Below are 20,920 nucleotides of genomic sequence, written 5' to 3' on the forward strand. Positions count from 1 at the left end.
CGTGGGACTCGATCCTGGGTTTCCAGGATCACGCCCTGGCTGAAGGTGGCGCTAAACCGCTGAGCCACCCGGGCTGCCCTAAATATTCCTAAACAATATCCCAACAGTGGGAGTTCTTCAAATCCTTGCCAACTCACTCATCTTTCTTTTGCGTTATGGTTTTAAACTGCATTTTCCTGATGTTTGGTAAACATCATTCATATGCTTAATGGTATTTGAATATCTTCTTTTATCTAGCACCTGCTAAAGTGTTTTCCTATTTTTCTGTTGGGTTGGGTTGTCTTTTTTTTTTTCTCACTGATTTGTAAAAGTTCTGTTTGAAATTGTCACTCATCTCACTAACACCATGTTTATTTCATTTTTACTCTTTATTCTCTCTTTTATGTTGGGCAGTTTCTATGGCGTGTTTCCAAATTCAGTAATCTTTCTTTTGCAATAACAAATCTGCCACTAATCCTATGAAGTAAATTTTTCATCTCCTACAGTTCAATCTTCCTTCCTAAATCTTTGATTTAGATCTTTCTATATCATCTATGTTTCCACTTACTTTTTGAACATATGGAATAGAGTTATAATAACTGCGTTCATGGTTTTCTCTGTAAATTCTAACATCTGTGTCAGTTTGGGGGGTGGTTCAAGATTGATTGATATTTATCCTAATTATGAGTCACATTTTCCCGCTTCTTCGTGTGCTGGATAATTTTTTTTATTGGATGCCAGACATTGTGAGGTTTACCTCATTTGGCCCAGATATTTTTGTATTCCTATAAATATCTATATCTCTGTTCTTGTCCACAGTTAACTTGTTACTTATAAATAGTTTAATCACATCGGGTAGTATTTTTTCCTTTCTTTTCCTCTTAGTGCGGCCTAAGTCTAAGGCCAATCCTTCCCCACTCCTCCAGTAAGAACCTCTGGCTACCATACTCAACTCAGTGATCCAAGAATCCTGAATATCTCTGGTTTGTTGGGACAGGAACTATCTCTGGCCCTGTGTGAGTATTTGGTACTATTACAACTAATTCTTCTGTGGGGCCTTTTTTCTCCAGCTTCAATTAATTTCCGGTCATATGTGTGCTTATAAGAACTCAGCTGAAAACTCCAAGAACCTTCAAATTGCTCTGGTGCTCTTCTCTCTACTCTGAAACTCCGTCCTGTGAATCTACTCATCTTGGTCCTTCTGTTTCATCAGCTTAACTCAGGAGTTCGCTGGACTCCATCAGAGTTACCCTCTCCTGTACTTTCCTAGAAATGACGTCAAAGCTGTATGCTCAAACAACTGTAGCGTTCACATAACTTTCGTGTTTGCTTCTGGTCCTTCAGGATTACTTTCCTTAGTTGTCTGTTATGGAGTGAATGGTGTCTGCCCCCCCCCCCCCAAAGAAAGATGTGGGAGTCCTAACCCCTAGGACCTGTGAATGTGACCTTATTTGACAATAGTGTCACTGCAAATGATTAAGTTAAGATGAGGTCATTGAGAGCGATCCTAATCCAATATGACCGGGATCCATATTAAAAGAAGATATTTGGGCCTAGACAGACATGTACAGAGGGAAGACATGAAGACACAGTGAGAATTCCATCTTTAGGCCAAGGAATAGCTGATGCTATGAAAAGGAGAAAGAGAGGCAACATGTCTTTCCCTCAAAGCCCTCGAAAGAAACCCCTCGATGACATCTTGATCTTTCCACTGTTCAAACTTTCATTTTGTTATTTTTTTTAAAGATTTGATTTGATTTATTTATTTATTTATTTATTTATTTATTTATTTATTTATTTATTTATGAGAGACACACAATTGATCTACTCCTTACTTGCCTTTAGGCTTCTTTATTGTGGGGCTAGAGTAGCCTTTACCTTAGAATATGTTCTTTATTTTTAAGGCACGGCCTGCCTCTCAGCAGAAGTCCTATGGTATCAATGACAGTGCTCTATTCTGGTGATTTGTAACTCCAAATTCTCTCAGTCTTATAAAACCAGCAGAATCTTTGTTTACATACAGATTTTTTCTGCCTGGCCCTGCAGATTCTCTCATGCACATACACAGTTTAGTATTTGATCAAAGATTCTCCTTGACTTCTTGCATATTTCTCTGGCTTCTTCTCTACCTGGCAACCTGCCCACTGTTGACTTGCCTCACGAGTTAAACTCCTTTTAGGCTGTTATGTCTTCCCCCTCACCTACCAAGGCCACTTCTTTATATTTGAGTTCAAATACTCTGTGCTATAGTTTGGAGAATGCCTTTACAAAGAACATGTGTGTGAATATGGAACCTACTTCATGTGCACATCTTTCTTCAGGGATCACAGCTCTATTTTGCCAATTGTCTAACTTCAAAAAAATGATTGCTTTACATAATTTGTCAACTTCTCAATTGTTTATAATGAGGATAATTGGATAATTCCAATATCTAACATTTTTTTGTGCCCCAAAGAGAGAAATACCATTTATAACTTTAAGATAAAAGTCTTCCTTGAGAATTACAATTTTAAAATATCTCAAAACTAAAGCGAAATTCCTCATTTCCAATTTCTGTTGTAAGTATAGCTGTAACTATACGTTTAATCTGTGAAATGAGTATCTTTTTAGATCCTGGGCTTTTTGACTGTAAAGCAGAAGGATTTGTAATTTTGAGTTATTAAAAGTGTGATAGCTAACTCTCTCTCCAGCCTTTAATACATCTTGGATTTTATGCATTAATTAATATATACATTTCAATCATACAATAAATGTTTTTTGGAATATACTGTGTGCATAAATTGTTTTTTTTAAGATTTTATTTTATTTATTCATGAGAGACACAGAGAGAGAGGCAGACACAGAGGCAGAGGGAGAAGCAGGCTCCCCGCAGGGAGCCCATTGTGGGGCTCAATCCAGGACTCCAGGTCACACCCTGAGCTGGAGGCAGATGCTCAACCACTGAGCCACCCAGGTGCCCTGTGTACATAAATTGTATCATGTACCAGGAATTCAATAAAAAAAAATCGATATTCTTTTTCCTTGTATAGCTTATATTTCATCAAAAGAAAGACAATAATTGAACAGATATTTATGGAGAGAATTATGAAAGTACATGATACTAGTATATAATTTTAAATACTATTTTAAGTTAAAATATGGTCAATCTTTTATTTATTTTCCCTCATGCTTAGCACAATATTAGATAATATAGTAGTATTTTTACATTATTTGCCTTGACTAGATTGATTTCACATCTGTCCACTTGCTTTCTGCCACAAAGGGTTTAGGTATATTTATGGACAATTGCCTTCAGGGAATATGTGAGAATTTTTGTATTTTGAAGGTTTGGGGTTGATTCATAAGTAATTTTCTTAATAAATATTAGTTATTTTCACATATATTATAAATTGAAATTTCTGTAAAGCAGATGAGACTTTTGGGGAATATATTCTACTATGCTTCAAATTTCTTCCATCCCATTAATCTTAGAAAAGAAGATAAAATGGAGTTCCATTTATCCTGCTACCATTTCACCTACATTTCCTTTTGCTACCTTGCTCCCATAGGAGGTTAATCTTCCCCAATCTCAATCTTCTTTCATAGAAAGTAGAATACAAATGATAGATAAATAGAATAAGAAATTAAGTATTTTTTGTTTATCATCATCATCACACTATCATCATCATCTAGTTTATTTTATGTCATCTAGTACACATTCAGATTTTACCCATTTTTCCTTTTTCACACTTTACCATGACAAGAACAGTAAAGACTATTAATTATACATATACATTAGGTTACATTTACTGATGAATTATGACGTTCTAAGAGAACTTTTCTAAGAATTTTCTTTATATATATTCTGTAATTTCATCTTCTGAGCTCTCACATGTATATAAAGTAACTGAGATAGGAAGATATTAATTAACCTGCCAAGGACACAGAGGTAATGAGAAGTGAAACTAGGATGTGAAACCAGGCAGTATGATCCAGGAAACACTTTTATCTACTTTCATTTTCTGCATTAATTTTTTAACACATGACCACTCCTAAGTATTTAGAAGTGCTTGATGTTGGTTTACTGTTGTCATGCCATCTTATATAGACCTATTCTTGAGGATATAAGTAGCTATGGAGTTATAGTAGTGTTTATTCTGTGTTTAACACCAGAATATGAAATATTTGTCATTTAGGTAGAAGATGAGGAAAATGAATCTGGGAAATATTTTTTTAAACCACTGTATGTCTCATTCAAAATTGTTAATTAAAAAAAAAAAGTTTACTACAGTTTGCTAACCCAGTGTCTAATTTTTTACTAGGGGAAAAGTATTCATAAAGGTAGAAAATACAATAAAATCACACACATATAAGAAATTATGGGCCTTATGATACAAGTTGTTACCAAATAAAGCTGAATAAACAAGCACAACTGAGTATATTTCTCTCCCACTCTCAATTTTATGGAAAGAAAAAAAAACATGAAAAGAATCCATTGGTGACTTCAGTTGGTGTTATAGCTATCTAGTGTATAACCATCTTCTATTTTCCCCAAATACTTAAATTTTACCTTAATAGAGTATTCTTCCTTTTCCCTACTCATTCTACATTATACCCCATTTCAGTAGGAACCTGAAATATGCTATCTTTTCCAATACCTACCTAAATAATTACTGTATTAATTTTTATTATTTTTCCAAAATCATTCTCAAATCATTAGATAGAACCCTCCTCACATTTTTTAAGCTTCAAAAAAAAAACCAATTAGTAATATTGCATGTTTATGTATTAATTAATATCATGTTTATTTGCAAAGGTATATTGATATAGTTTTAAAATTCAATCCATATTAAAGTCATGAATATGTAAGTTAAATATTCGGTAATAAAATAAATATGTTTACCCTGTTTATATTATAACATTGGTCCATTCAAGAGAACACTAAACAATCGTCACTATTACTATGACCCGGATTTCTCTTACCTATCAGCCAAAACGTTGCAATCATATTTATCCTTGAAGTTGTAAGAATGGCACAAAAGTCAGCAATCTATTTTTAAAACTTTCAGTTAAAAGTTGTTTTCCTTCTGTGATGCCAAGCCACTCACTGTTTTGACTATTTTTTTAATGAAAAATGATTACATCTTTCTATACAGTTACTTATGCACATAGCTGCATCTTCTAGTAGACACTGCTTGATATGAATGTATTTTATGTATATTGGTATAAAAATTATGCACAGGGTCTAAAAATTCTGAATGAAAGTCATTGAATATCATTCAGCATTGAGGTAAGATATATGTTACAGCTCTAAATTATATATAGATATGATTTCCTTAGAAAATAGGTCAGAAAGAGTTTATGGAACTTTTCCATGAAGCCAGTATTCAAAATAAATCACTCACAGTAGCTACAAAGTAGATCACAAAAAAACATGATTTTAGAAGATGAAAAGTGAGACAGGCAAGACTTTCAAAACATATGTAATACAAGTTTGGGGATAGGGAGAATGAATATATATATTTATATTATTTTAAATGCATACATTTAAAATAATATATATATTTCAAGGTATTTATATACTTATAAAATATATTCAGTATAATGCATTTAATATAATTTAATAAGTTATTGAATTATAAATTTACTTTAAATAATAAATCTGATAAATTTATATATTTTTAATATTTAAATAAATATTTAATATTTTTGTTTATTAGGTAATAGTGTGATTTTCTTCTCTTAGGTTTTCACTGCCAAATAAAAAAAAAATAATAAAACCAACAGACAAAATAGGCATACTTTTTTCCTTCAGTCATTTTTATTGTTGATATGTTTAATTGATATTTAATAAATAAAATGATGCCATTAGACATTTTTAAATTTAGCAAAATAATACATTCCATGTGTTTTGTACATATAAATTCACCATAGATTCCTCAATGATTTGTAGTAATATGTTGAAGAAAACAATTGATATATATATAACAATTTTTAAAAATTATTTTAGGTTAATAAAAATACTATAAATCATAGAAAATTCTGTTTTAAAAATAGCTAAAAAAATATGCAAAATCTGAAAATATTACCGATAAAATTTAACATCTATCTTTTGTCCTTTTATCCAGATAAAGAATTAGAAGTCTTAGGTCTGCCCTTCATTATCTATATTATCATCCTGTTCCTCATATCTTAATCTTAAAATAATAACATAAATAAATAAAAATTTAAAATATAGAGATAAATAAAAGGTAAAAACTCCCTCTCTTCCTAACTGCCTAATATGGATTTTAACAAAATACAGCATCTGAGAGTGACTTACTCTATGAATAAAATGTACACATAAATTTTAATTTTTTTTATGATTTTATTTATTTATTTATTCATGATAGACACAGAGAGAGAGAAAGACAGAGACACAGGCAGAGGGAGAAGCAGGCTCCATGTAGGGAGTCTGACGTGGGACTCAATCCCCGGACTTCAGCATCATGCCCTGGGCCGAAGGCAGGTGATAAACCACTGAGCCACCCAGGGATCCCCCAAATTTTATTTTTTTTTAAAGATTTTATTTATATATTTATTTGAGACAGAGATAGATTGTGAGTGAAAGAGAGAGAGAGAGCAGGAGGAGGGGCAGTGAGAGAGAGAGAGAAGCAAGCTCCCTGTAGGGCCTCCATCCTTGGTTCTGGGGTCATGACCTGAGCCCAAGACTTAACCAATTGAGCCACCAACGGGTCCTAAATCTCCATTTTTTACTGTATTAAATGAAGATATATACATAAAACCACTCTTTATTTGTTGCCCTTGTTCATTGTTCCAATTTTTCTTCCATACTTTTTCTACTTTTTATTGTCTTAATGGACTATTTTATGATTCTAGTTTGTCTCCTTTTTTAGAATATCTCTCATATTTATTTATTAAACCTTTTTAGTGTTTGCCTTAGCATTTATAACCTACAGTTATATGGGTGATGCAAGATCTTATAATGACAAAATACTCCTAATTCTTCCTTCCTGTCACCAAGATCATTGCTGTCATTCATTTTACTTACCTAAGTGTACATACGTATTTGAATACATTGATATTATCATATCATAAACACATTATTTATCTGTTAGATCAGCTAAAAAAAGAAAAGTAAGTTTTCCTTTCACCCTCACGTAATCCTTTTCTGATACTCTTCCTTTCTTTACATAGATTCAACTTTCTGACCTATAGCATCTGTCTTCTTTCTAGGAATTCCTTACAAAAGGCAGAATTACTGGTATCAAATTCCTTCAATTTCTATTTTCTGAGAAAGTCTTCATTTTTTCCTCACTTATGAAGGGTAAATCTACAGAGATGCAGAATTTCAGGTGGTGAGTATTTTTTTTCCTCTCTCGGTTCTTTAAAACCTTCATTTCATTCTCTTGCTTACATGATTTCTAAAGAGAAGTCAAAAATAATTCCTATCTTTGGTCATCAGTGGTAGATGTTTTTCTTCCATGTTAAAGATATTCTTCTTTGTCTTTAATTTTATGAAGTGCAAATATGACATATCTAGGTATAATTGTGTGTGCGTGTGTGCATGTGCATTTATTTATCTAGCTTAGTGTTCTTTGAGCGTTCTTGGATTTGAGGTTTGGTGTCTGACATTAATTTGGAGGAATTCACTGTCATTGTTTTATTTATTTATTTTTTAAGATTTTATTTATTTGAGAGAGAGTACAGAGAGAGCGAGTGAGAGAGAGAGAACATAAGTGAGGAGAGGAGCATAGGGAGAGGGAGAAGCAGACTCCTTTCTGAGCAGGGGGCCAGAGAAGGGGCTCCATCCCAGGACCCCAGGATCATGACCTGAGCCAAAGGCAGATGCTTAACCAACTGAGCCACCTGGATGCGCCATGTCATTACTGTTTTAAATATTGTTTCTGTTCCTTTCTCTCTTTCCCCCTTTCAGTATCCCCACTACATATATGTCACACTTTTTAAAAAGTTATTTTTTAATTTTATATTTTTATTTATATTAGGCCATTATACAATCTTCAAAGTTAACACCAGACACTTTTTGTTGTTGTCTCATAGTTCTTGAATATTCTGTATTTTCAGTCTTTTTTTTTTTTTTCTTTCTTTTTTCTGTTCAGGTTTGGAAGTTTCTATTGTTATATGCTCAATTCAGGGTTTCCTTCCTCAGCCACATTCAGTTTACTAATGATCCATCAAGGACATTTTTCAATTATGTTTCAGTGTTTTTGATCTCCAGTATTTTTCAAGTCTTTTCTTAGGATTTTTATCTCTCTGCTTGCATGTTGTATGCTTTTTTTCAATTAAAGCCCTTAACATATTATTCATTGTTTTTTTTTTGTTTGTTTTAATTCTTGGTCTGATCATTCCAACATCCCTATGATATTCAATTTCATTGGTTTTGGTACTTTAGTCTCTTTATACTGTGTTTCTTGCTTTTTCATCTGCCCTGGCATATGCTTGCTGAAAAGTAGACACAATGTACTGAATAAGAGGAATTGTAAATAGGCCTTTAGTTATGTAGTTGTAAAGTGTGGGGTGAAGGACTCATTCTCCAGTGGTAAGATTAAGACTCAATCTTTTGGCGAACCTGTGCCCCATGATTTAGTTTTTGATGAGGACTCTCTTCATGGCATGTGGATGCCCACCTGGTCCTTACATGCTTGCAGACACAGGCCTCTCTGGAATATATATATATATATATATTTTATTTTTAATAAGTACTCTAATATATATATATATTAGAATATATATATATATATTCTATATATATATAGAATATATATATATATATTTTTTTAATAAGTACTCTAATCCTATAAGATGATGATATCACCATTATGACTTGTTTTAACCTTAATTACATTTTTTGAGGCCTCATTTCCAATTATAGCCACACTGGGGATTAGGGCCTCAACTATGAATTGTGGGGACACACAAATATTCAGTCATAACATAAGGAATCCACAAATCTAATGGGGCACCCATAATATCAAACACAAATATCACAGCCTCCATCTCTTCCAGACATGTTAGTCCTTGTTCTTTTCATAAAATTAGTAGACTATGTAGCTCTATTTCTACATCTTAGCAAGAAATATCTAGTTTCATAAAATTCTGTCCAAAATTAATGGCATATATTTACCCTAACTTAAAGTGACTTAGATAAATCTTTGGAATTTCAGGCAAAATTTTGTCCTGTAGGAAAAAAAAAATATTTTGGGAAGATTTGTCTTTAAGCCACACTGGTAAGGAGCTTATTCCTCCTCTGTATGGGCCTAGAAAAAGATACATATAAATTACTCCAACTATTATTTTGGTTCTGTCTTGTTTTTTTGTACAACACAGTGTTTACATCTTACCAAGAGATAGTTAAAATACTAGTATCATAATAATGCAATCACAAAACAGAAAAAAATGACCAGAATAAAACTGAAAGAGCTATAGCCCTAATGATTTTTAAATATATTTTTGAGGCCAATTTTACTTTGTTTTTATTTGTACTTGTATGCTAAATATGTGGAATTAGTTATGCACTACATCAAATTTTATAGATTTCCTTTATACAACTTCACTATGATATAATTACCAGTAGCAGAGTAAGGACTATAGAAGTATAACAAAGGGAAGGATTTCATAAGGTAACAAATTTCTTCCAAGACTCTGTAAATTAATTATGATTTCTCATGTACCATTTATTTTTCATTTTTGGGGGTATACAATACTGATAAAGTATTTTATGTCTGTAAATAAATGTTTTTTGTATCCCTCTAGGTTTATATTGATCCACGCTAGTGACAAATTACAATTGTTACTATGACCTGGCTAAATTTCATTGCATTTACATTTGATTTACATAAACCCACAAAAGTTCAGCATTGAGTAGACAATTCAAAATTAGTTAAACATAATATTGATTAATATATATTTTATTACCCAAAATTTAAAAAAAAAAAGAATTCTTTCTAGGAAGATAAAGTGAATGGTAATCTATTTAAAGCTTATGACTCATGTATACTATATTCTGTTCTTTTAAAGATTTGATTTATTTATTCATAGAAACGGTGGGGGGGTTGCGCAGAAGCACAGGCAGGGGGAGAAGCAGGCTCCATGCAAGGAGCCTGACGTGGGACTCCATCCAGGGTCCCCAGGATCACACCCCAGGCTCCAGGTGGTGCTAAACTACTGTGCCACCGGGGCTGCCTTGTCTACTATATTCTTGACAAATATATAACATTTCTGTATTCAATATTTAGCAAAGTCCTTAGATGATTCCAATGCACCTAACTGTTGCAACCACTGGCATTTCATCTCAATTATTCCTATTGAAAATTCTGTAGCTTTTTGAAGAAAATAAATACTGGTAACAGACCATAATAAATTTAGCTTTTAAAAGATTAAAATTCAATGGTTAAGATCTTGATGTAAAAATCGTTTATTTAATGTTTTTTTTCTTTCTCTCTACTTTTAAAAAAATTTGTTTATACCAAAGCAAAACTAATACATTATTGTGAACTATATTATCAAAGAACAATTTGGCCATCTGGTTTTCTAGCAGATGGTAAATATTTAATAAGGGAATGCCCCATACAGTCTCTAGTTATTAAATATAAGCCATTAAATTTTTTCAACATCCTCCCTGCTTATTCTCAGTGTTAGTGTCTAGGCAGTGTGCTGTGACACAGACAAAAAAAATTTAATACTATTATTTGGATGTAAAAATCAGAAAGATATATTCCAGAGTCAGATAATTTCATTAGCTAAACAAGATGTAAAAATGCACAGTGACTTGACTTGGGAATTAGATTATTTTTCTTTGTATGTCAAAAACTTGTTCAAATATGACCCATTAGTTAAAATGAACATGGCTAAATTCCAAATTATCTTTTTTTCTCTTCTGTCAGCTAATCTGGAACATGCTGACAATGGAGTGACCCATTTTTAGAATGCTCTATCCTTCTGAATAATAATAAATCATGGTGAGATTTTTCTTAAGGAATAAAAAAGATGTATTTCAGCACTTAAATCTCCACTTAAGACACCATGGTTTTCTTTACTTTTAAGCTCCATTCTAATAAGGAATTGATAAATGCTGATGAAACAAGATGATCACACTTTGGACAGTGCTGGATCACCAGAAATAAGACTTTTCCCAAGCACAAACATCCATGGAGGACACAAATTTCTATCATTTAATGTTATTAAAATGTCCTTAACTACCAAGAGCACTGTAGGTGTGATGAACAATGACCAGTAAAAACAATGATAGGCTAACAACTTGGTTATTTCAAGTATATTGAGCAAAAATATTAGAGGAACGTGAGGGGATCAAGTTAGGAGTAGGCTTCACCAGTGACCAGCCTTGGCTTCTTTGTGAAACAGTGCATGTGAATATTTCCTTAGGTAGAAAATGACAAAGTAAAACAAGATGACGTTTATTTCATTTATTCAAAAAGTCTTTTTTATTTGCTCTATTTTTATTGAAATATATTCGACGTATAACATTGTGCAAGTTTAAGTTATACAATCTGTTGATATGATGCATTTGTATATTATGATTGCCATTATAGCCATAGTCAGCACCCCTATCATGTCACATAATTTTTATTTATTTGTTCAACAAGTGTTTTTTAATTGGTTGTGTCTGTCAGGAAGACCTTTCATTTTTATAGTACAAGTTTCTCTAGGAAAATGCTATAAAATTTCTTCATCATGGCCAAAAAATAAGATTTTTTTTTTCTTTTTGCTTGAGAAACAGTAATATGCTTTATGTTAATATACCTTATAGGGCTTCTTACCTAGGAAAATGTACCTTAAAATGCTTCTTTAAAATTCTTTTAATGCGTCTAAGTCAAAGTTATATTCCATGGAAATGTGGAGTTTTTTTTTCAGCACAATATGTGCAAATTCTAATTTTCTTGAACAGGACAGACCTGGAAACTGTCTTATCCCATCTTTTCCATTCTCACCTTGTAACCTGGCACTTCTGGGCATGTATACACCATCCCCATTACTTGAATATAGTAAATAGTACTCAAGAAAACATGCATCCATTGAAAGTGTTTACTTTTTATATAATTATAATTTATTCTAAGTAATTATATTTAATAATAGAGAAATAATATTTTATCACTTTCATTACTATTTCAGAAGTGCCATTTCAAAAGAATTAAATTTCCCTTTGAAAGTACAGATTGCCTTGACTTATGATGGGATTGTGTTCCAACAAATCCATTATGAGTTGAAAATATCCTAAATTCAAAATACTTTTAATACACCTCACCTGCCAAACATCACCTACCTTAAAAGTACTCAGAAACTTACCTGAGACTACAGTTGGACAAAATCTTCTAACAGAAAGCCTACTTTATTTTAAAATGTTGAGTAATATCACATAATATATGGAATACTCTACTGAGAGTGAAAAATAGACTGGTTGTAGGGGAGCGAAATGGTTGTTAGTGTATTGTTTACACAGGTTGACCATATGGCTAACTAGGAATCCCTGAGCTAATGCTGCCCAAAATCACTAGAGGGTAGCCTACCAAATCAGCGGCCTGGAAAAAGAAAAATTCAAAACACAAAGTACAGTTTCTACTGAATGCATACTGCCTTTACACCCTATAAAGTCGAAAAATTGTATGTTGAACCCTCATCAGGAACCATACTCATTTTAACTCTTATAATGGTGTGTTATTTACATATCACATACTGATGAATGGAACTAAATTTTTTAGGCCTTAGGAATTGACATTTAAAACCTACATTTATCATGTTTTCATAAGCTTTATTTACAAGAGGTAGCAAATGAAGTTCAGAGTCAAAGTGCCTTTGAAAAGGTGGGAGTTTTAGAAGAGTTAACTCTTTAGAGAAGACCATTCTTTTTCCATATCCCTTCATTAAAAACGAAGTCTCCAATATCCTAAATTTTCCACATCACAACAAGTTAATTTACAATTTTCTTTTTCTACCTTCACTCTTTTATGTTATGTAGTATATGATGAAGAAGTAATATGTGAATAAGTAAAATATAACTCTCTTTGAATAATTCATTGATTCCAAACTCTAGATCCTCATTTCATTAAGATATTGAACTTTAAAACTTTCTTATTCTTTTTTTTTAAGATTTTATTTATTTATTCATGAGAGACACATAGAGAGAGAGAGAGAGAGGCAGAGACACAGGCAGAGGGAGAAGCAGGCTCCATGCAGGGAGCCCGACGTGGGACTCGATCCCGCGACTCCAGGATCATGCCCTGAGCTGAAGGCAGATGCTCAACCTGCTGAGCCACCCAGGCCTCCCTAAAACTTTCTTGTTCTGTTGAATTTTATTTTAAAAACAACAGATTTAATTGGTCATTTTCAATATTTACAATAAACTGGAAAGAGATGAACTTACAAATAAAATTGATATTAAGCTGGTCTAACAATTATGATAGCATCCCAATGTCAGTAGGACTGAGTATGATTTGGAGAGTACTTGTGGCAAAAATAAAAGGAACATCTTTGAGTGCCTGGTATTTGAATTTGTTTCCTAGGATCACCCCTTTTCTACCTTTTGTAAATAAAAACAAATGAAGAAGCACCTGAGTTGCTCAGTTGGTTAAGTGTCTGCCTTTGGCTCAGCTGTGACTCTGGGTCCTGGGATGGAGCCCTGCATTTGGCTCCCTGCCCAGTGGGGTGTCTGCTTCTCCCTCTCTCTCTCTCTCTGCTATGTCCCCCCCACTTGATCTCTCTCAAATATATAAATAAAATCGTTAAAAAACTAAACAAGGGATCCCTGGGTGGCGAAGCGGTTTAGCGCCTGCCTTTGGCCCAGGTCGCGATCCTGGAGACCCGGGATCGAATCCCACGTCGGGCTCCCAGGGCATGGAGCCTGCTTCTCCCTCTGCCTGTGTCTCTGCCTCTCTCTCTCTCTCTCTCTCTCTCTGTGACTATCATAAAAATAAAAAATAATAATAATAAACAAAAATGAAGATCCTAGTCTATCATATGATTGGTTACTTAGATATGTAACATCCATAGTTCATCTTCCATATCCATTTTATTTGTATCCTGAAGAAAAATCTCATCAATTTTAATTTATTTGAGGTACCCCGTGTTGGCATCACTCTCTAACATTTATACATTTAAATGAGATAAAAACAATGTTTTGTCAATTTATTTAAAATATTATATTTATCCAAATGATACTTTTAATAAGACAAGATGTTTAAGTTTAAAATATGTCCATGTATGAAACATCTTGAATTTATGTCAAAATTGGTGACATTGACCTCAGAGAGTATTTATGCAGATCTAATAAATTTAACTACTTTGAGACGATAACATAAGAGTTTGGCACTTGATATGCTCAAATTCAAGGCACAGTTGTTATTTTTCTAAGATCTATAAATAAGAATGAACAGGCAATTTGCCAGAACATCGTGTAAAGTAGCAGTAAGTTTCAGGCTGTTGAAACCCTGTCTTTCTTGAAGCAGCAGTGGGCCTGGTTTCAGTACATTCAAAGATGAGCACTGGAAATGACAAAAAAAGCAGAAATGGTGTAAGAAATATAAAGCAAAACGTGGGGGACTTTATCATTTTTCTGGTTTAAAACAATATTAAAAAGCAGTATTTTCAAATTCTATGTACTTTGTTAATTGTATTAATAGAAAATGGACTGAAAATATGCTAAAAACCAAAGAGTAACAGTAATTTTTTTAAATTTCTATTTGGTTTATTTAACCTTAGAGTAAAAGAGACAGGTTGTCATCTAAACAAGTATCAGAAAAATGACAAAACAGCATATTTCTCACAATCATACATTAGAAGAAGACCAGAGAATTTATCTGTTTCATATAATTTTAGTCTTCATCTATATGTATGATTTTTACCCTAGAGTGTTTAAGGTATTATATAGAATAATTAGAAGTGGCGAAGTGAACCCACTGATGAATGAAAAGCTATTAAAAAGGAATGTCTTGAGTTGTAAGTGAAGGGGAAAGAAGTAAAAAAGTAAGAAAAGGGAAAACTAAAAGAAAAAATAAAAAGCTGTGTAAAAAAAAATTCATTTTGCAGAAATTTTACAAACTGAAAGCGGAAAAACTGGAAATTTGATTAGGACTAGAAAGAAATTTTAGAGGGAAAAAAAAAGAGCCATTACAAAAGAATGCTGCTTAATGGTAAGGATTTCAAGCTTAAGGAGGGACATGACATAGAACCAATGAATTAAACTGTTCATTTTAGTATAGACTTCATTAAATATGTTCTGCATACAACTGTAATTGGCAAACTAGGAAATTAGAATTGACATAAAGAGCTAATACTACAGATATGAAAAGGAGGAGGGTGAGCCTGGGTGGCTCAGTCAGGTAAGTATCTGACCCTTGATTTCAGCTCAGGTCGTGATCTCAGGGTTGGGAGATTGAGTCCCGAGTTGGGCTCCGCGCTTGGTGTGGAGCCTGCTTCTAAGATCCTCTCTGTCCCTCCCACACCCCTCAACTCTCTCTCTCTCCCTCTCTCAAAAAAAAAAAAAAAAAGAGAGAGACAATCTTTTCATTTATGAACAAATAAAAATATAAAAATAAATGCCATAGATATAGATGCATTTGTAGTTTTTTTTTTTTTCAAACTGTTTAAACATGGATTATAGTTTCTTAGGAAAATGTGCTTTTGCGGTTCTCCCCTAAAAAGATCCCAACAAGATTTCCGTAGGTAATTCAAGTATTAATATAAGATTTTGAGACACTGTTATAGAGTCTGCAGACTGAGTTTCAAAGCAGCTGCTGCTTCCCACTGTACAGGTGTGTCGGGGCTTCCTTTGACTCATCATGGTAGATACATGGGAGCTTTTTATAAACAGTCTTGGGTCGGACCAATTATCTGATCATGGGCTTAATGTGAAACAACTCTAGATCAATGGTTTTGTTAAATCAGTAGATGTGCCCAGACATGAAAGAATAATTCCTAAGGCAACTCATCAAGACTCAGGAAGACCGGGCATATCCATCGACTTCATGTGGACTCATTAATTGGTGCTGTCTTCAATGTCAGCAAGTACTCAGTTATGACTTGGACTAGATGGTCATATTGAAGCTGGTGAACATATGACCCAATATTGTATCTAAAAAAATAATGAATAAGTATTTTCATTGACGGGTGAAGAAGAAATACTTTTAAAACGCAGGGGAGGAAAAGGGGGGAAATAAATATTTTCACTATTCATTATGTGAGCATGAGAAAGCTCCTTTGGCCCATTGAAATGATCAAATGCACTCGCTAGCAGGTAAATATTAAACCTCAAAGTACCAGCCAAATTGTTATTTTTCATACATAAAATGTATTTCTTCAGTTTACAAGCACAAGCACTAACTATAAATAAATATATCAAGGTTAATACATATTCTGGAACAATTTAATTTTATGGTAGATACCAAATAAGGAGGCCTGGGGTACCAGAAAGACGCAGCTGAGGAATACTCTGCTGAAACCTCCAGGTCAGTTCCTGCTGTCAAGTACAGACGCACTTCGCTCTGTGGCCCTTCGCTTTACTGCACTTCACAGATACTGTTTTTAGAAATTAAAGGTCTGCGGCAGTCCTGCATGAAAAGTAAGTCTATTGGCACCATTTTTCCAACAGCATTTGCTCGCTTCACGTCCTTGTGTCACATCTTGGTAATTCTCACATTATTTCAAACATTTCCTTCATTAGTCCATTCATTTTTTATAAAACATATACATATTTATTTATTTTAAAGATCTTATTTATTTATTCATGAGAGACAGAGAGAGAGGCAGAGACACAGGCAGGAGGACAAACAGGCTCCCTGTGGGGAGCCCAATGTGGGACTCGATCCCGGGACCCCGGGGTCACGACCTGAGCTGAAGGCAGGCGCCAAACCGCCGAGCCACCCAGGCTGCCCTAATATTACATTTGTTTGGGTGATCTTTGCTCAGTGTTGGTGACTCACTGAAAGCTCAGACGATGGTTAACATTTTTTAGCAATAAGGAATTTTTAAACCACATACATTTTAGACACGATGCTCTAGCCCACTCCATAGGCCCCATCATATAGGCACTGGGAAACCAAAATAATAGGTTTGACTCTCTGTACTATAATATTCACTTCATCTGGCACCGAACCTGTAGTATCTCTGAGGTGTGCCTGTGGCGTATCATTTATGGTTTAGGAATTTTATTCGCTGCTTTTTTTTCAAGTGTGTTTTGTTACATTTCGTTGTTTCTGATGCTTGAAAAGATCTTAAAGTTTATCTTTATTTTTTTTAATAATTTAAATTGCTTTATGATATATGCCTTATAGCTTCAAATCTGGAATTTTTGTAGGCTTTTATTTTATTATTTCTTTCATTGTAAGCTTTTGATTCTGTTTGTTCCTACATAGACACTTTTTTTTTTTTTTTTTTTTTTTTTTTTACACCTTGTTTTTTACACATCATTTACACCTTGTCTGCTAAGGTGTGTATCATCTGCATACCATTCATTATTGTTGAAAATCTTGGCCTAGGATGAAAGTTGTTTTTCTTCCTTTCTCCCTCTCTCTTTCCTCTTTCCTTCCTTTCTTCCTTTTCTTCCTTTCTTCCTTTTCTTTTCTTTCTTTCTTTCTTTCTTTCTTTCTTTCTTTCTTTCTTTCTTTCTTTCTTTCTTTCTTTCTTTCTTTCTTTCTTTCTTTCTTTCTTTCTTTCTTTCTTTCTTTCTTTCTTTCTTTCTTTCTTTCTTTCTTTCTTTCTTTCTTTCTTTCTTTCTTTTTCTTCAATTTCCCTATTAGAGGATATTTCCTCTTGCCTTAAACATTACTTGGGGCACTACTATGGTACCATATACCATTAAATTCATAGCTTTAGGTTCTCACAGCCCCAGATGATCTGAGTCTCAAATATGCTTTATCCTTGTTCTTTGCCCCCATTATCCACTCAGTATCAAGACAAGTCTTCTTTAAAATCCCCTGGAAGATATTATTTTACAATAATGCCAGGGCTGTGGCAATTTGGTGTCCCAGATGAATGTAAGGGCATCTCCTCTTAAGTTCCCCAGCTTATTCAGACCCTGTTGGCCCTTGATTTCTTTCTTAGCACCACATAAATCCACCAAAGACCAAACCAAATTTATTTGGATCATCAAACACTCAGAACATGTGTGGGTTCAGTCACCTGGTACCCAAGGTAGCAATCAGAGTTCATTTTTTTTCCCTTAGAGAATTTCATCAGCTTTATACTATGATGTCAGCTCTTTGACATTTTTAAGGTGAACTTATAAATATACTTTGCCCAGCATTTTTAGTAATTTCTGAAGATGGAAGTACAATGTATAGACCTTTCTTCAATGTTTACGTATCTAATAAGGTATTTTCCCTTCTCAGTGTAGGAGCCATAAACACTTTCTACTGCATAATGAATAACTGAACACTGTGTCTGACATCGGTAAAATTAAATAAGCTTGTACCACATTAGACAACAACATATTTTTAATCTTTATTTCACATCTTAAACATGAAGACTTTCTAGAAAAGTTTCTCCTCATACACACTTTTTTTGGGGGTGGGCTTTCATTAGTATGTGCACTTGGCTCTATATTTGTTTCTATCATTTGTGCAGAGATGGGTGTTAAAAGGTCCTAATCACTCTCTAGCAATATCACTCTCTTTATCCATAGCTACTCATTGGTGGCTGAAAGATGTACAGATTTTATTTTTACCCAAAGTTCTACAATTTAGAACATAACTCTCTGATTCAATTTTTCACTACTCTATTATCCAAACAGTATAGATATGACTGGTTAAACTCCTACTTCTGTTTATTTATTTTTTGATATTTTTCTCTCAAAATCTGATGACGTATTTCTGTTGATATAGTCACCCACTGGTAGAAGCCAAATTAAATGTCACTTGCTGTATGAACTTTGCCCTGATGAATCAACTCTGAGTGATTTGACATTCCTCTGAAGTCAGACTTTTACTTACATATTTTAATATCTAGTGTTTTTTCTTCAAGTATTTCTTTCATTCCCTATGCTGCATAAGCTCATGAAGTAGGAATATGATCGTATCTACCTTTTTTTGTCACAGTCGCTAAAACATTTTTCACATATATTAACATGTACATATATATGCCAACACACATATACATATGTATTGCCTAGAATAAGGAGTTTTTGTTTGGTGCATTTTTAAAAATTAGTAATATCCATTAATTTTTAGGGGACACGCACTTTGTACTTTTGTGTCATAATTTTGTTTGACCCATGTGGTATATAAGGAGTTGCCCATATGATCTCAAAAAGACCAAAAAAATCCCATTATTCTATCCTCAAGATCATAACAGACAATTTCAATGCAATATGTATCCATCCAAGCATAAGTAAGTTTTTAGAAAGATTCTAATATAACATCTTAGTTTAGTTAACTTATGTAAAGACTAAGTAATTCAATTTAATTACTAGTGAAAACATTTCCAAAATTGGGCCCTGTGGATACTTAAAAAATCACAATGTTTTCTTGGTGGAAGAAAATAGTTAACAAAATATTGCATGGAATTTCGTTCAGTCTCAGGGACACCTTGATCAAATCATCCTCAAAACACCAATACAGAATTTCTAGGCATGTATGGTATTAGAGACAAATACCAAGCTGAGGCGATCAAACAGTTTTGTTGAAATTATTTCTTAAGTCCTGATTAACGGGTAATGGTATGATACAATACAACTTGGGAAATGGAATCTCTTTACCTATCCTTGATCTGAAGGGACTACAGAGCTGACATCTTGCCTAAATGGAGGTTGTATGTTCACATCCAAATTCTCTTCAATTCGTCCTCATGGTCTTCTGGGATCACCACATCCCAGGTGTGGAGGGACTCAAGGATATTTGGTTTTGGTGATGCATTTTTTGATGCCTACCATATACCCCTTTGAGGGGCTAAGTAAATTTAATGTTGAGAAAAGTCTATCAAGTCTCATGAAGTTTGCTTATTAATCTGAATCTAAGATCATTGTACTGTTTGAGCAGTTTAATAATAGTGTTTCATTAGATATGTGTGAGCAATATTGGGTTTAAATGTGTTAATTTTTTTTTTTTTTTTTTTTTTTTTTTTACTGTAGACTCTTCAGAGGCTTTAACTGTACTATAGAGAGGGGGAAATATAGTGTGTCATACTACTCCCTGTTATTTGACACAATGCATTTTATGCAGCTCTTTGTAGGGATTGCACAGTCAGAAATCTTTCCCTAGGCTATGTAAGACCTGGGTATTATCACTTTGGTAGTTAATTTAATTATTTGTAAATTAATATTTGGCAGCTAACTAAATTATAGGAGAAAAAGCATAATATGTAAATTTTCTAAAATAGTTATCTACAACAAATGGCTAAAAACTTAAGAAATACATATAAAAAGCATGCCTATAATACATCACCATAATTTGAAAGGAAATTCTATTTGTACAATTGTTAAATGATTTTTTTGTCATAGTCTAACCGATATACTGGAGAAGCAAGACTCACGAGATACAATCAGGTATCAACCTAATATCTACTCATTTTGTTGAAAGCACTCTAGCTCAGGTGCTATGATTCCCCCATTCCATCTATTTTTCTCTCTATCTCTCTGTCTATCATCTATTTCTTTTTAATTTTTAAAGAATACCAGTTAGTTGATACACTATAACGTTAGTTTCAGGTGTACAATATACTTATTTAATGCTTCCATATAACCTGATGCTCATCACAAGTGCCCTCCTTTAATCTTCATCTTGTATTTTACCCATCCCCTACTCCCTTGACACTAGTTACCATCAGTTGGTTTTCTATCATTTCTTGCTTTGTCTCTCTGTTGGTTTTCTTTCCCCTCTTTGCTCATTTGTTTTATTGCCTAAATTCTACATAGGAGTGAAATCTTATGCTATTTGTTTTTCTCTGATTGACTTAACTCACTTAGCATAATACTCTCTAGCTCCATCCATGTCATTGC

At 33.4% G+C, this 20,920-nt stretch overlaps 1 long non-coding RNA gene across 3 annotated transcripts in view; it reads left to right on the top strand.

The window, feature by feature from the left end:
* The window catches only part of LOC111094291, a 50,197-nt gene that overhangs the window by 4,786 nt on the left and 24,491 nt on the right, over positions 1–20,920 (top strand). For 2 of the 3 annotated variants that reach the window (XR_005384866.1, XR_005384865.1), the window contains exon 2: positions 16,370–16,549. This is a non-coding gene — a long non-coding RNA (uncharacterized LOC111094291). Of the gene's footprint in view, positions 1–7,194; positions 7,317–16,369; positions 16,550–20,920 lie in introns of all 3 variants that reach the window. The other variant, XR_005384867.1, reaches the window with a different exon arrangement.

The sequence above is a fragment of the Canis lupus genome, chromosome 36 (assembly GCF_011100685.1).
Source record: "Canis lupus familiaris isolate Mischka breed German Shepherd chromosome 36, alternate assembly UU_Cfam_GSD_1.0, whole genome shotgun sequence".
In the NCBI taxonomy this organism is placed as follows: Eukaryota; Metazoa; Chordata; class Mammalia; order Carnivora; family Canidae; genus Canis; species Canis lupus.